Source organism: Mytilus californianus, unplaced genomic scaffold, assembly GCF_021869535.1.
Source record: "Mytilus californianus isolate M0D057914Y unplaced genomic scaffold, xbMytCali1.0.p SCAF_6, whole genome shotgun sequence".
Taxonomy (NCBI): domain Eukaryota; kingdom Metazoa; phylum Mollusca; class Bivalvia; order Mytilida; family Mytilidae; genus Mytilus; species Mytilus californianus.
In genome coordinates, this window is record NW_026262712.1 from 32,825,916 (window position 1) to 32,836,277 (window position 10,362).

The 10,362-nt window shown below is 31.5% G+C and overlaps 1 long non-coding RNA gene across 1 annotated transcript; it reads left to right on the forward strand.

Annotated features, from left to right (window-relative positions):
• Positions 1-4,445: 4,445 nt before the first annotated feature.
• Positions 4,446-7,893, forward strand: LOC127705015 (uncharacterized). The gene is made up of 2 exons (XR_007983609.1): positions 4,446-4,853; positions 7,562-7,893. It is a non-coding gene; the product is annotated as an uncharacterized LOC127705015 (long non-coding RNA).
• The last annotated feature ends 2,469 nt before the right edge of the window (positions 7,894-10,362 follow it).

Here is a 10,362-nt window from a genome sequence, read left to right on the forward strand (position 1 = left end):
CTGCAAACAAACGTTACATTTGACATTTAAAATGAAACCTAAGAATTTTAGCGTTAAAGAAACAAAAGAAATATCAGGTATTAAATCTTTGACAATTCGATTTTATTTTTGCTAATTGTCGCTTTCCTTTTTAAGAATACAAAATATATTAATTACAAACTACTGTAAACCAACTTATTTTCGCGGATACTTTATTTCGCGTTTAGCCCTTTCTAGCCCGATTCGCGGCTATTTAATTTCGCGATTTTTAAATTTACTTGATGTAATTAGACAGGGAAAAAACCAAGTTTTAAATTTTCGCGACGATTTATATTCGCGTTATTTTTCTCTTCGCGAAAATAAATCGCTCGCGAAAATTTGTTGGTTTTCAGTATCTATATGTTGCTAATCTGACAACAGAAAAGTCCATATTACACTTTAAAGACAGATAAGCAGACATTGAATTTCCTTTAAAACATCCATGTTTCTCGAACAACGACACGTACGTATCCGTGATGTTCTCTAATCAAACTAACCATGTCTCATTCTATGATCTCAAAATGCTAATCGAAATAAACAACCTAAGTATTGTTTAATGATCCAAAATTCAATTGCTAACATTAATGCATTCTTTACAGTCCTATCGACCGGAAAATATGATCAATAAATCTATGAAAAAAAACCCAATATCTTGTACAAATATAAATGCAAATGACACAACAACTTATCAATTCAAAATGTAATAAGGCACCTATGTGTAAATAAGAACGGTATTGACACCTGATCACGAGTTATGTCACTATGTTTTTTTTCATGTTTTCTTAGGTTGAAGACATCCTTGTCTTTGAAGAATTGGAAGTGAACTCACCGAATGATTACATTTTCAGTTTTTGTATTTGTTTTGTATATCACAAACTTCACTTTATTCTATCGTTGGCGGGGAATTACAAAGTTCTATTAGGAAAAAAGTGTAACATGTCCATAAATTGGTTCTGGCTATCCTTTATCTGTTCGGCTTTAACATATTTAACAACAAATTGTGAAATGATATTTTTTTTACATTTTATATCTTTTTGAAAAAAAATAGCAAATTTCAAAACATGCCACAAAAATTTAACTAGGAATCGTTTATATCAAATACTGCTACTGTTTTTTATAAATACTGAATGATTTAGATATATCTTTATACAGTAACAATTCTTTAAAGAATAATTTATTTGTTTTACAGTCATGCTTTTTGGTTTTGATTTTACTGTTTCTGTCGAAACTGATGAATATTTTACAAACTTTTAAGTTATCTGTTTAACAAGCTTATCAATTATTTTACAAACCCTTCAGTTATCTGTTTAACAAGCTTTATCGATTAATACCGAGTTTGTACTAACATGAGCAACACAAAGGGTCCACATGTGAAGCAATATATGCTTACCCTTCCTGCGCACCTGAGTTCACCCCCCAGTTTTTGGTGGGGTTCGTGTTACTCAGTCTTTATAGATATAGGAAGATGTGATATGAGTGCCAATGAGACAACTCTCCATCCAAGTTACAATTTATAAAAGTAAACCATTATAGGTCAAGGTACGGCCTTCAACACGGAGCATTGGCTCACACCGAACAGCAAGCTATAAAAGCCCCAAAAAATAACTACTGTAAAACCATTCAAACGGAAAAACCAACGGTCTAATCTATATAAAAACGAGAAACGAGATACACGTAAGAACTACATAAACAGACGACAACTACTGTAATCAAATTCCTGACTTAGGACAGGTGCAAACATTTGCAGCGGGATTAAACGTTTTAATGGTACCAAACCTTTTCCCTTTTCTGAAACAATAGTATAACATCACAACATAGAAAAACACACCATAAAATATCAATTGGAAGGCTTAACTCAATCAAAAAACATAAATTAACACACAATGAACGAATAAATTTGACCTGTGACACCTGAATGCAAATACACAGTTAATAAAAAATTACAAGGGATAAATAATTAAAGTCAAAAGTAAATAAACAGGTTTAAACAAAGTTAAAGTATGATATCACTGTGAAGTTTCAAACAATTTATAGAAAATCATCACTTTTAAGTTTTCTTTATTGTGTTTTGTGTACTGTTGTTTGTCTGTTTGTCTTTTTTATTCTAGCCATAGCGTTGTCAGTTTATTTTTTACTTATGAGTTTAAATATCACCTTGGTATCGTTTGCCTCTCTTTTTCTCGGAATCTAACGTTTGAGAAGTAAAATGAAAAAATGAACTAGTATTAGAAATTGCTTTTCTGCTTAAACTTGGACGGTTGATTAATTTTTATTATTTGAATCTATTTATTTTAGTGTCCTTGTTTGTATTATTTACATACTTCTATTCATAGTTTGACACTATTGGTCACTGTAAAAATAAAAATGCGTTAACATTTTAGCCCACTGATTGTGTCTGCCCAATCAAGTAGCCTGGTATGTAATGGATTTCGTTGGTTATTGTTTGCACTCATTGTTTCGCTTATTCATGTTTACAAGTAGGCCGTTCGTTTTTTTTTCTTTTGAATCATTTCACATTTTGTTTTTTTCGGTCCTTAATTGGTTACGCAATGTGTGATGTTGAATGCTGTATCTTGACCTACAGATCTTCACATCCGTATCGTTTAGTGTTTGATTGATAGTTGTCTAATTGCTATAATACTATATCTTCTAAGCTTTATATTAAGTTAAGTTATTACCTGTAACTAAGTAACCAAATTATTTTAATTTTCAATGATACAACCGTCAAATATATATCGTTATATCACATTACTGCAGATGAATCATAATCAATTCAAAACTAAAATCCACATTCGATCTTATATTTAAAGCATACCATATGTTGTTATTTAGAAGCAGACACTGCAGTTGATCATGAAATTCAATATGTAATATGTTATCTATACAATAATTGAATTATTTGCAAAATGGATTATTGTATACATAACGTATCATTACCAATATTTACAATATTTATCCATTATAGTGCTTTATAATTCATATATCTTCGCTTTTCTTTAATATTGGATTTGTTTTTTTCCTACACGATTTCATTGATACTGGGTTTGGCAAAAACTACACGTTTAGTGACATAATTCGAAAGAGAAGACGTCAAGTGTATACCAGACGACATACGTGTAAAGTATAACATTAAAATGTCCATCGAAAGAATACTCAAAACTTAGGATTTGAGGATGTTCGCTACTCTGTTTTAAAATAACAAGCTTTTTTAAAGACTGTGATAGATTGATAGTATTTAAATGAAGGAACTAAAAAAAGCAGAAAAAAATGAAGGGTCTGTGTGCTTGTTTTCGAGATATAAGCCATTGAAAATTTGGCGGGAAATGATCCTCTCTAGATGTTTCATACATTTAACATTGTTACCTTTTTATTCTCAAAAACAATGAAAAAATAACAAGGATTTTATAAGATTTTCAAATATGGCTTTTAAAACTATATGTTATAAAATTATGAAAAGAAAAGTAGGGGTTACCGGGCAAAATTTTTAATGGCACTACATGGATGAAACAAGAGGATTCCGAATATCTGACACAAACATCAAAAACCAGAGGAGGGAACATCCTTAAGTATGTATTTTTACGTCCATATATAAGGTGCAACGTTTCTTCCTCATTTCCCTCACCATTTAAAGAAATTGAAAATCTAAACATCATCGGAAAAGTATGAACAAAAAATTATCATGTCATGTTCAGTCTTTCGGTCATTTCTAAGGCTTACCAAGAAATTAACAAAAGTACAGTATATATTTTTCCCAGTGATTCTGTAGTTGGGTAGAAAAAACAAAGCATAAAAAGTAAAAATATCGTCAGTAACATACTCCAGCCTCATCTATGACGTGTTTAATCTTTTATTGTTAATCCTTTTTTTTTTTTGGTCTGACAGTTTATTAAGTCTTCCATTCAAGACGGTTGTGGAAGTCTTACAAAGACAGGACAATAACCAGTCAGGGGAATTACTTAAACAAGTAACAATTTTTATGACGTATTCGCGTTATTTTTGTCAAATCTGTATTTTACTAAAAGATCAAGCTCTTTCTAATTCCCATTCGAATTTACCGCGGTTTTTTACCAGTTCCTAGTCTCGCGTGATTCACTCGTCATTTCCTGCGATTTTAAGATCACTAGGATTCATCAACACAGAAGCAAATCGAAAAAATGTGAGTTTTTGTTGTTGTTTAAATGCATTTTCGTCCATTTTTTGACAGAAATTCTCTTATTTTATGCAATTTTATTGATGTTGTTTATATTTTTCCAAGTTTTATTAACATTTCATATGTCTATTTCTGTAATTTATACGTCGACGCATCAAATCGCGTACAAGGCATCAAGAGTTGTCTCCCTAATATTTATCTTTTAACAAGGTAAAAAAAGTTATTTTTTCCAGACCCCACCTGCTTTCCAAGTAAAAGCGTCGACACTGCTCCTATAGTCGCCGTCATGTAAAATTGGCACCGTGTTTTTTGTCGAAATTTTTTTAAATATCAGCCGCGTTCACTCGAGATGACGTTTTTCAATAAGCGGAATAAAAATCCTTTCCAAATATCCACTACTGTCCTACCTTTTATTGTGTTTGCACTGTATAATCCTGACCTTCACATTATTCAAGATTATTTACATTGTTAATCCGCCATCATGGTTTCTATGAGGATCCTTTATTTACATAACATTCGTTACTCTCCGGCAATATCCGTGTCATTGATGTGATACAGTTTCCCGCGCTTTTTACATGTAAACAATAACACGAGTTGTGTAATCGACAAGATAAATATGTTACCTGAATATGACCCGGAGAATGGACAGAATGGTGTTTACACGAAGAAACAATGAAATAAAAAGGTAATGTATTAAAAAAATAAATAAAAAAGAACCGGCAACATATCCAATCACAATAACTGAAGAAAGACTGAACTTTAACATATAAGATTTTGAGGGGTAACTGGGGCAAGGTAACATGCTTTTCGGACAAAACAGCCGTCGGACGCCAAAGCAATATCGGACTAGGGAATATGGGAATGAGATAATGGTAAGCAGGAGTCAAGGGGAGGGTAGCGGTAGTCTGGGAAGTGCAGTGACGAGTCAGAATGGGAGGGGGAAGGGTAGAAAATTTGGATAATCCTGAAATGGCTATTTTACTGATTTTCATCTGAGATTCCTATAAAAAAAATGAAATATGCACAGAAAGAAAAATGATGATACCTGTGTCAAACATCTGTTGATATGTTTTCTGGTTTAAAAAAAAACAGACATTGATTGGTAGCCTTTCAGCTCATGAATGTAGTCGATTATACAGAAACAGCAAAAACACAGGTTTCATGTTATCTTTATAACATCAATTTCTGTACATGTCAATACAACATCATTGCTATATGTACTATGATTTCAACAATACTACATGAAGTAAACTGGACTAGGGTGCCACATTTAATTCAAATGGGATGTTTTGGAATTTCTAAAAAAAATGACAAGTTCCCTTGAAATTTCTTGAAATGTCAAATGGAAATGCTTACCCTTTTAGAGTTCACAAGTAAACATTAGTTTTTATTTATTTTCCATGTTGATCCATTAATAATTGATTTTCATTTTGTTTGTGGATAATATTCTTTTCATTGAACATACATTTAAAGGATTCCCAAGTCCACATTAACTATATGTTGTTTTGAATGATTGTAAGTACATAATTATGTACATGTCTGTCTGACCAAGTTCATCTGATTTTGATGTAATTTAAACCGGTCATTATAATACTTGAAATATAACCTTTTTCTTTATGACTCGCTTTTTTGGTCACTGCCCTATGCAAGTTCGTTGTTACAATGTATGTTCGAGAAATGTAAAAGGGCTATTTTGAAGCCTCTTAAAACAGGTTTTCAGTCATTATGAGTACTAGTGATACTTGTAAAAAGTCTATGGATTTATCATAAATGTACTTTGTTCCCCTCTGACAGACATTCACAACTGTGTGTCACCATACCACATTGCCAGTTACAAATGTATAAAAGGCCCTGATAAGACAAAGTGTAAAACATGCGAACAATGAATATATGGACCTTATTAATGTACAAACAAACAAACACAAAACACATATCTTATACATGTACCTGTAATTTGTGAGCTCTGAAGTTTGGGAATTTTAAATAAAACAAGCATTTCTGAGAGTATTGCATGGCAACTATGCCAATACATAGTCCACTACATGTTAAGAATTCATTGTACTGGAACAAAATGCTAACTTGATCTATAACTTGTCATGGTGTAAACTATATATCAAATATAAAGTCAATATACTCCAGCATGGCAAAGATAAGTGAGGAAAACTGATTATTTAAGTAAATTTTCTAATTCCAAGGACCATAACTCTGCGTAAAATCATCAGACCAGAACATAATTCAAACTTGATCTGTAACTTGCCATGATAAACCTATATACCAAATATCAAATCAATATTTTCAAGCATGAAGAAAAAAGTGTGGAAAACTGATTTGCCGGACTGACAGACAGGCGGAGTGCAAACCTGAAGTCCCCTTTCGACTTCATCGGTACGGGACTGTCACTAAATATTCTATTCTATACAGCAACAAAAAAACTCACTAAGTTCCATGATACTCTTGACTTGGGGGATACACACACAGAATATAATAGGGTGGTTGATTTGATATGCTGTACTGGCATGTTTTTTTGGCAATTTCTCTGTTACAAATGTATTAAACATACTCAGCTTACAACTTTGATGACTGAATACTGAATGTGTTCATCTTGATGTTGATTGCAAGAGTTGCCTGTAATTGACATATTGTTACGCCATCTATCTATTTGTCTATTGTTAAAGACTGTATGTTGACTTTTTAATGCAGACTTGAGAATAAAGCAAACACCAATCAATCTTTGATTTTCTTTATGCTGGGTTTCTGTTTCATTCATATACATGTATGTATATATATACCACATCAACTGTTTTATGTTTAAACATTACAAATTATGATACCAGATAAAAAAAATGAGAGAAAGTGTGAAATAGGTTTTCCATTGTGAAAATTTTCTCCAAGGGTGTTCTCTCAAATTTTGAACATTGACACCTTTCAGAATTGATGCACTTCTAATCCAAATGCCTTTATACGTTTTTTCATTTTAAGATTTCGTCTCTTAATGCATTGATCAAAAGTTAAAGCTGCTCCTCATCTCAACCTTCCTTTTCTTTTAACTTGCAAAATTCTTATGTACTAGTTAAACCTCTACATATTGTAATAGCTATATCTTATAATCTATAGCTGTATATATCAAAAAGCATTTTCAATAAAACAATATAACAGTGTATTTAAACAAAATTTATGATTTAATAACTTAAGATACAATGTACATGTACCTTTTTTTTTTATATTGGAGTAACAACATGAACAACAAGTTATAATTAAAAACTTAACCAACATTAATCATTAAAATTCAATTACTTTTTATAAACATAATTAGAAATAGAGATCTTCAACATAAATGAACTATTTACAATCAGAATAAATATATATCACAGTTGTTGGAACTATATATCACAGATGTTGAAACCGGTATATCACAGATGTTGAAACTACGGTATATCACAGATGTTGAAAGTAGGGTATATCACAGATGTTGAAACTATATCACAGATGTTGATTTAATGTATACAGGATGGGTTAATAGCAATCACTCAACTAACTGTCCAGAAACTGTTATCAAAGAATCAGTAACCGAAGATTAAACAAAGGTATGTTAAGAAAGTCCTCCTGAGCTGTAAAGAAATGTAGACAGTTCCCATGTATAAAGCTGTATCAGTTCTGAAACTGCCAGTAAAATAGTTGCATGTTCATGTACCTACACTTTCTTTAAAAAAAATATAAAAAAACAATTGATAATCTTTGCTTATGTTAATGATTGGAAGTAACTTTTTGACAGTAAAATAAGTTTTAATGTGCAAGTGTCATAGTGTAGGGAGGAACATTTTTTTGGTTTATAATTCAAATGAAAAATATTCTATTTTCCCACCCTCAACTACTAATCACAGATCAACTAAGCCAGTTAGCCATCAGGTTTTTAATTTTTTAATTTTAATGGAAGACATTTTTTAAGTTTTTAAAAAGTTACAGGTATTATATATAGGAAATCACTTTTTATAGAAAAGATAGGAGTTTTTCTGTTTATCATTTTTCTTAACATGCTTTGAATAAAACAATCAATTTTATACATTGCTATAAGTATTCCCCATTTCCATTCTCAATTTTATTGATAAATCTACATTTAAAAATATCTTTAATAAGTAAAAATTATGGAGTGTTCATGTTACTATTTTACTGGCATGAAAGAAAGACATCACTGTTCCATCTCTTCAAGTGGCGAAATCAGTGGTTCACTGAGGTTCCGGTGGTTAAAAATGGAGAAGCACAGGGGGTTTTCGGCTATATTACATTGTCCGTTTTTAGACCCTAAAAATAACGACTACTAATGTAAACAAATGTGTTAAATGTCTTTTTCTTATCATCTGTTTCTATCCTTTCGTTTCATGTTTTTATACATCTTTGTTTTCGTTTTGATTTTGTTTTATCTTATGTGGGATTTCGACCTCTTTCTTATGAATCAAAATATTGTTACAAACTTTGAATGAGCAAAATGAGTTATGTCATCACCAAAGTCATAATCTATATAAAGCTAGTTTTAAAAGATAGAATATCCAAAACGTATTCCCTAAGCGAGTGCAATCGACGCAACTTCTTCAATCTATTGTATAAATCTGATTAACCCCTCGGTATTTGGTTTGAATTACTTTTAAATGTTCATAGGTTTATATCCTTCAATGTTTATTATTCACCAATTATCTTAAAACGAACGGACATTTAATAGTATGTGCATGGTGTGTTATATGTATTGAATTATTAAGAAAACTTTACTTTTTAAATGACATACTACAGTTAATATTCGCGACATTGTGTGTTCCTTTTAAACTAGAAATATATACGCAACTACACCGGAATTTAATTCAAATACATGTACAATGTGTTTTTATCACAAATGGTTTGTTTCAACAGGTTATTTACTGTGTACTGTTTTATGGTAAAAGGAAAAAGAACTGTTTATCGAATGGTTGTAAGTATTCCGTATTCGAATGCTTTTATAGAATGCTGTAACTACACATAATATTTCTTGTGACATGATTTTGTAACTGAAATAGCCATTTTGATCTGCACTTGTAGACATGTATAAATAAGACATCACTTTATGTTTTTTCGGTTATGAATCGATTTTCTTACTCATGAACTTTATGTTGTGTATATTCAGTAAAGTGTGAATCTTTCTCTTCTAAACATTTAATGAGGGTCTGGATTAGGGTCCTTTTATTCTGTATTTTTTTTATTGTTTAGCCATTTTTCTTAACTGTTTAAAAATTGTGCCCATTATTCTCTATTCTTTATATTTCAACACCCCACCTTTTTCAAATTTTTTTTTTTTTTTTTTGTGGCCTATTTTTTTCTATTTTTTATTTTTTGTACCTATTTTTCTGTAGTATTGGCCCATTGTTCTGTAGTATTGGCCCATTATTCTGTAGTACTGGTCCATTATTATGAAGTATTGGCCCATTATTCTGTAGTATTGGTCCATTATTATGTAGTATTGGCTCATTATTCTGTATTATTGGCCCATTATTCTGTAGTATTGGCCCTATATTCTGTAGTATTGGCCCACTATTCTGTAGTATTTGTCCATTATTCTGAAGTATTTGCCCTCCATTCTGAAGTATTGGGCCATTATTCCGAAGTATTGGACCATTATTCTGAAGTATTGGCCCATTCTTCTGAAGTATTGGCCTATTATTCTGAAGTATTGGTCCATTTTTCTGAAGTATTGGCTCATTATTCTGAAGTATTGGCCTATTATTCTGAAGTATTGGCTCATTATTCTGTAGTATTTGCCCATTATTCTGAAGTATTGGCCCATTATTATGTAGCATTGGCCCATTATTCTGTACTATTGGCCTATTGTTCTGAAATATTGGCCTATTATTCTGAAGCATTGGCCCATTATTCTGTAGTTTTGGCCCATTATTCTGAAATATTGGCCTATTATTCTGAAGTATTGGCCCATTATTCTGTAGTATTGGGCCATTATTCTGAAGTATTGGCCCATTATTCTGAAGTATTGGCCCATTATTCTGAAGTATTGGCCCATTATTCTGAAGTATTGGCCCATTATTCTGAAGTATTGGCCTATTATTCTGAAGTGTTGCCCATTTTTCTGTAGTATTTGCCCATTATTCTGAAGTGTTGGCCCATTATTCTGAAGTATTGGCCCATTATTCTATATTCATAAAACTCCGTCCAGACCC